This window comes from Frankliniella occidentalis, unplaced genomic scaffold (assembly GCF_000697945.3).
Source record: "Frankliniella occidentalis isolate FOCC.00 unplaced genomic scaffold, Focc_3.1 Scaffold150, whole genome shotgun sequence".
Taxonomy (NCBI): domain Eukaryota; kingdom Metazoa; phylum Arthropoda; class Insecta; order Thysanoptera; family Thripidae; genus Frankliniella; species Frankliniella occidentalis.
Genome location: NW_026267277.1, coordinates 657,464 through 664,190, shown reverse-complemented (window position 1 = coordinate 664,190; position 6,727 = coordinate 657,464). Strand labels below are relative to the sequence as shown.

The 6,727-nt window shown below is 53.8% G+C and overlaps 1 protein-coding gene across 1 annotated transcript in view; it reads left to right on the top strand.

Annotated features, from left to right (window-relative positions):
- Positions 1 to 2,475: 2,475 nt before the first annotated feature.
- The window catches only part of LOC113204279 (cell adhesion molecule 2-like), a gene marked incomplete in the record, with an annotated part of 85,143 nt that continues 80,891 nt past the window's right edge, over positions 2,476 to 6,727 (top strand). Inside the window, 3 exon segments of the mRNA XM_052271114.1 lie at positions 2,476 to 2,567; positions 3,878 to 4,239; positions 4,304 to 4,556.

The following is a 6,727-nucleotide window of genomic DNA, read 5'->3' as shown; positions in this document are numbered from 1 at the left end:
CGCCCCGCCGCACCCCGCCAGTCTGGCCAGCCGGAGGGGCATTAGCATGGGCCTGCTGGCCTGGGGCTGATGAGTAGGGTTATAATAACGCCAGCCCGGGAGGAGGGCGGCGGGGAGGAGGTGAGAACGTCGGAAGGAAGGAGCGAGAAAAATAAAAATAAATAAACAGTCTGGCAGGTGTGCGCGCGGGCAGCAGCCCCGGCAGCAGCCCCGGCAGCAGCGCAGCCGTTAGGTAGGCAACCCATCCGACCCGCAGTGGCGGCGGTGGACGTGGTGGTGTTGTTGGAAGTGATCAAGGGGGGTTGATAGAGGGGCAATAAATGGAGCGTGTGCCAAGGCGCCTGGCCATGCGTGTGTGTGTGTGTGTGTGTGAAAAGGAGGGAGGGGAGGGGGGCTGTGTGTGCGTGTGTGTGTGTGTGTGTGTGTGTGTGTGAAAAAAGGGGGGGGGGGGAGCACTCCCTTACTCGCCTTATCATGTTGTAGCGAGCTGCTCAATAGAGATGGGGCTAAATCACTGGCGGCGCTAAGGGGCGTGGCGCTTTGGCTCTCGCCCCCCCCCCTCTCTCTCTCTCTGTCTCTCTCTCTCTCTCACTTCACTCCCTCCCACACATGTTGGCCCTATCAAGTGTGAAGGTGCCAACGAAAGCGAGAGCTGCTGCTCCGGTGGCTCTGCATAGAGCGCTGGTCCGCGGCAGGGGGGGGGGGAGGGGTTCCCCGCACCCCCACTTGAGTCGCGTGTAGACTGGCCATAGGTCAGCGGGCCTGAGTTATGCGGCCAGGCAACGCGAGGCAGGCGGGCGGGCGGGCAGGCAGACGGTCAGTCAGTCAGTAACTCTGCCCACCCGCCCGTCCTGCACGTCCGTCCGTCCGTCCGTCCGCCCGACCGACCTAGAAGGTGCACTGGAGTTTGTCGGGAAGTGACGAGCTTGAATCCCCTGCGCCCCTCCTCTTGCTGACAGTGCCGCCAGGTGCAGCGCCGGCGGCACAGTGGCCCGATGCGGAGACATTGATGATGGACAGCTTCCTTCACCCCCCCCCCCTCTGGCGTTGTCTGTCGTCTCCAGAGGATCGCTGGCCTAGATGAAGGTAGCACTACTCAAGCACACTGCAAAATGCTAGCAAACAATTAGGTTCGTATTTGCACCCAGGAGACCGTTTAGTCCAGAGAACCAAATTCAAAACCGACGAAATTTTAGCTCTGGAGACCAAAATTTATCCAAGGCGATGACTAGCTGACTGACCTTGATCGTGTTGACTTTACTTAGTTCAAAATGGGGCAACTAAAGTATTGTTGGTTTTACGAACTAAATTTTGTTTTTGAAAACCCTGATTTAGATGTATCATGTATCAACTAAAATGGTTCTGTGGGTGTGCAAACGATTTTCTTTGCAGCTTGCAAAGAACTTTGAATCATTGTAATGCGCAACTACTTCTTCGCAAGTCTAAAAACTATTTTTTTGCGATGCAGGTTGCAAAGATTCAGGCAGCTTGCAAAGAATAGGTTTTTGCAATACGAACTAATACTTTGCCATACAAATCTCAAAAATTGTTATTGGCTTCAAATTCAATTTCAATTTTCTATACACGTTCTGCTGCTACAGTAAAATGTTTTGCACATATTATTACAAGAAGATATGTAGGTCTCTTTTTCAGCTGTCATGACGGCATAATTGGTCCAGAAAGCAGAAGAAGGGAATAACTGACTTATGCCCCAAAGTGAGATTTTCATTGGCCTTTCATCTTCAACTCATGGGGCACATTTGTGGAAAATATTCTGCGCCTACGTACCAAAGTTTCTGAGATATGATCAAATGAAAAATGAGTTATGTTGCCTTAATCCCATCTTCGTTACAATCTTATCGGTATAAAGAGACAATTGCACTTGACCGTTGCACACACATCGACATTTGGAGAAATGTGATCTTGTCTCCTTAGGTTCTCAGTTCACACCTCTGGCCTGTTCGCTCACTGAGTTATCTCTTTTGTCACAAAGCGGAAAAAGGAGGCAAGTTGACTTATTTTTCTTAAATGTGATAACTTTTAGAGACAACTTCAACTATATTGGCATACATGAGGAATGAAAAAAAAGAAGATATTAGCTGTGAATGTATATGTCCCTTAACCCTTTCATAGTTTTTCACTAACATTTTTCTCTTCTCATTGAATCTAGTTCTCAGGGTTGTAGATGTATACGGAGGTAAACACTTACTGACAGCCATCGAGATGTGAGATAAGACCAAGAGCTAGATCAAATCATTTTTCTAGGTGAGAAATACAAACGCAGAGAGCTAAGTGCTCGTCTGCTAGTGTTGTTTGTTTTTCTTTTGTTCTACGAAACGTCATTTCTGGCCGGCAGATGACAACTTATTCCCAGGCCAGGGATTTTTGGCTTTCCCTACACCTGATTGGTCCAGCAACAGCTGTTTCACATTTGCGCGTTTCTGAAGTTCTGAAGACTGGAGTTTGAGCCGAAGTCTGTGGGCCGTCGTACTTTCTCGTCGTCAGTTCTAGGGTTTTCGTTAAAGTAAATGAGTAATAAGAGAAACGTAAGAAGAACATCAAATCGAGTAAGTTTAACTCTTGTTAGCATTATTTTCCTACTTGCACAATCCCCTTGCGTCATGCTGTAAGGTTAGGAGGCCGCCTAACAATATCAACCGTCGAAATAATTATTATTTCAAATCGTTTATACGCCACCTTTTTGTTGATGTTTTGCTTCATCGATTACTTGTTCAAATATATGGAAATTTATTTGACTTTTGTGACTAGTAATGGTGTTGGTGACCGAGCTAACCTATGAAACCTGCTTTCAAAGCTAAGACATTCCTCTCTGTGAACTCTAATAGTATGTTTTTGGGTCTCTTTTTAGCACTTGACGATGAGACCCCTCCGAAAATTCGATTATTTTTTTATTGTTATCACATCCGTAAGTGCAATAAAATGAGGGAATCGCATTTGGTCGTTAGGTGAGTGTCGGTTTCCCCTTCCCCTGATACCGTCCGCGACTCTGTGCTGTAAAAAAGAGGTCAAGAAGTACTTCCTCCACGCCCCCCCCCTCCCCCGGCCTCTCCGCAGCGTGTAACGCGCCGCGCAATAGTTATCAAATTTCATCCGCCAAGCAACAGCGCCGGCCGGTACGGGCCGCCTACAAGAAAGAGGTGTGTCCCGTGGCGTGCGCGCGGCAGAAACGGGGGCGGGGCCGGCGCAAGTCATTTGGAGGGTGTGTTTCGTACCAAAACAACAACCGCGACGCGTTATTATAAACAAGAATAATTTTCTACAGCCGGCGTGACGTGGTGGGGCGGGGTGAGTTAAGTGAGGGTTAAAGGACTGTGGATTAAAGTTAAAGCAAGTCGAGTGCAGCGGCGGTGCTTAGTGACGCGCGAGGGGGGCGGGGGGGTGCAGTACACGGCGGAAACAGTTGGAGGCGGGTACGCGGACCGGACGAGAGAAAGCTCGCTAACCTTTGCGCGCCCGTGTTCAACTCAACCCCCCTCAGGGGAGGTGAAGGGCGAGTCGCCACACGACGCACGCAGCGGCATGGTGCGCGGGACGGCACGGGGATTGATGCCCACCGTATGCAAGCATTGCAAGCGGGGCGGGCATTGGCCGGGTTGGCTTAATTGCGAACCACGAACCACGGTGCAGTTATCGTTGCGGCCGGCTGCTCTCGGACCGGACCGCTCGGACCGCCCCCCCCCCCAACATACCCACGCCAAACGACGGCATGCTAAGTATAGTTACCGTGTAGTTACAACACTTGGGGTATTTCCAGATCGTATTACGCTATAGGCTTGAGCAGAGCAAGTTTTTCCATCATTTAATTCGTAGCATTTTGTTTTGTGCGTAAAGACGATCTTTGATTTCTATCGTGCAGGTTGCAGAGGGCGATTGCCGAGCGTCGTGGTATCCGTTCTGCTTCGGCGCCGACCAGCTTTAGATTTAACGCCGCACTGCTCTCCGCAACACCTTTTATGCGCGGCGCACGCGAGGGAGATTAACAAACAGCCCCGGCTGACCGGCGCGCTGTCCCGAACAGGCTGCCCGGACAGGCTGTCCCCTCGCCGCTGCGACACACCACGACACTGCTGACCCGCGTACGGCCCCCGGCCTCCTGCACGGCGGCAGGAAGGGGACACTATCTCCCGCTTCGATGGCAGCGCTGCGCTGTCTATTCTTCAGGCCAGTCCACCTGTCCACCTGCAGGAGCGCGCTTGTTCGCCGACGGACAGTTCAGTGGTCAGTCCTCCTCTAGAACGTTGTCCTATCCAGTCCTCGCGCTTACATTAGAATTTACTTCCAGGCCAGGCCCCCCCGGCTAGTCCACCTCCAGGAGCACCGTTCGTCCCCCGGCCAGTCCACCTCCAGGAGCGCTGTCCACCCCTCGGCCAGTCCACGTCCAGGACGCGCTCGGCTAGTCCACCTCTAGGAGCGCTGTCCACTCCAGTCCCACGGCTAGTCCACCTCCAGGAGCGCTGTCCACCCCCGGCCAGTCCACCTCCAGGAGCGCGGCGGGGCATTAGCGGGAGTAGCATTGTGGAGCCGGCCGGGCCGGGGTGAGTAATAGTTCCATAAAACCCCGCGCGGCTCAAATCCCGCGCGCGCAGCGCCGTGGCATAAAACCGACCTCTACCCTTACGCCCTTTCTCTCTCTCTCTCTCCCTCTCTCTCTGTCTCCTTCTCTCTCTTGCTCTTTCTCGCTCTCTCTGCGGCACAGCTCACTGCCGAGAGAGAGAGAGAAAGGGAAGGACACCTGGTGGGTGGGTGGGGGTTGAGAGGGAGAGGGGTGGAAAAGTATACAGTGGAGTGGATACCACCCCGAGCCTTTCCGAACGCACCCGAGCGCTCTATGGGGAGATGGGGAGGGGGAAAGGGGGTTAGGGGGGCTGAATTCCAGGTGGATGGGAGGGGGAGGGGATGGTGAAAGAGGAGGGCGGGTGCTTTCTAATTACTCTAATGGAGTCGGCGGGACGTGCCGCTGGATCAGCCATCGTGCGTCAGAAATAATCGTATTTGGCCCACTGGGTTGTTCTACGGTCCTTCCCTGTCCGACCAGCACCCCCTCTTCTCTCTCTATCTCTCTTTCTCTCTGTCTCTCTCTCCCTCTCTATTTCGGGGACGTGGGGGCAGGGCGTGGCGTAGCAGCGCGCGCTTTGGCACTTTGGTAAAATATGAGTAGGAAATGAAACAAATACAGAACATATTTCACACATGAAGTGAGGCAGGCAGAGTGAATGAACGAATTGAAGTGGCCCTGGACCCGGACTTGGCCGCGTGCTTCCGGGGCTCTGCTCGCTTTGTGGCACAGACGGGATGCGGCAATGTTGCAAAGAGGAAGGGGGAGGGGGGGGCGAAAGTAGTGAGTAGTAGCAGTTCAGCTCGTCGACAAACACAACCCTGCCAAACGCGGTGGTCCTGTTCTCTACCTTGAGTCTTCTACAACCTCCACCTTTCTAAGCACTAGCGCTACATTGCGGGGGAAATCACCCTGTTGATGAGCTCGCGATCCAGGACCTCCACCCCCCCCCCCCCTGCCCCCGTCTCCGTTCCACTTGAACATCTGCCCGGGAAGGTCACGTTCTGTTGTGCTTTATTAACTCCGCTGCTTTCTTTATCAAGTTATTTCCGACGCCCTGGCTCCAACTTCGCCTCACGCCGCCGCGGTGGGTCCCTCCTCGCGCTGCCCATCATCCATCTCAGTCACTTGTAGATGGCCGCGCGTTAGGGAGGGCGGCGCGGCGCGCGGCGCGGCGCTGGGCGCGCTTATGTTCGGCAGTTTGGGGACGACGCAGTTACATGCGCGGGCGTTTCTCGCCCCCTCCCCCTCATCTGTTGGGTACCCCCCACTCGACCCCCTTCACCGCCCTTTCGGGTACTACACCCCCACCTGCAATCAGGGACTCTGTCCCAGTTGGCGAATTAAGAGACACCTGTTTGCTTGGATTCAACGCCAGGGCGCGCCGCGTCCCTCCGGTCGCCGCGCTTTGGAGGGAGGGAGAGAGGGTGTGCCACCAGCGAAACGGGATCAGGATGGAAAGAGAGAAAGAGAAGTGTACCTCTAGCAGTAGAAAGGTTTGGTGTATTGGGGCAACAGTAACAGTGGCACTGACGAGTTGGTGAGATAACGCACAAATTAGAGGCCCCTTTTTGCTCTTGCTTCCTGTAGGTACTTCTTTACGCAAAGTGGTGGAACGAAGGGTCCACGCATCATTGTGGTTCCCCGTGAATGATCCACATGGATTCCCACGAGACAGTTCATCGTTGAATCAACGTAACGTACTCCAAAATTACTCCTTTGGATTCACGTTTACATGGAAGTTTGATATTTGGTCGTCACCGTAGACCGTTAGATTTTGTTTGGTGGGTTTCGATTTTGTCACCCGGTCTTCCTGTCACCTCAGATCGCTAGGTCGCTCGCCCGGTTACCTTGTCCGCCCTCTCCAACCCGGGCTGCTCGGTAAAAAAAAGCTTTTTGATATCCAAGGACCAAGACACCAATTCAAGGACGCGAGGGTAGGAAAAAAACCGGGAAAAAACATGGGGCGTCCTTAAACCGGTGTCTTGGCCGTTGAACAACATCAAGGAACTGTTTGTACCGTGTGCTATTCTGGGCTCCCCCAGCGCTCCGCCGGCGCTCAACCAGCGCTCCCCCGGCGCTCCCCCGGCGCTCCCCTGGCGCTCCCCCGGTGCTCCCCTGGCGCTCCCCCGGTGCTCCCCCGACGCTCCC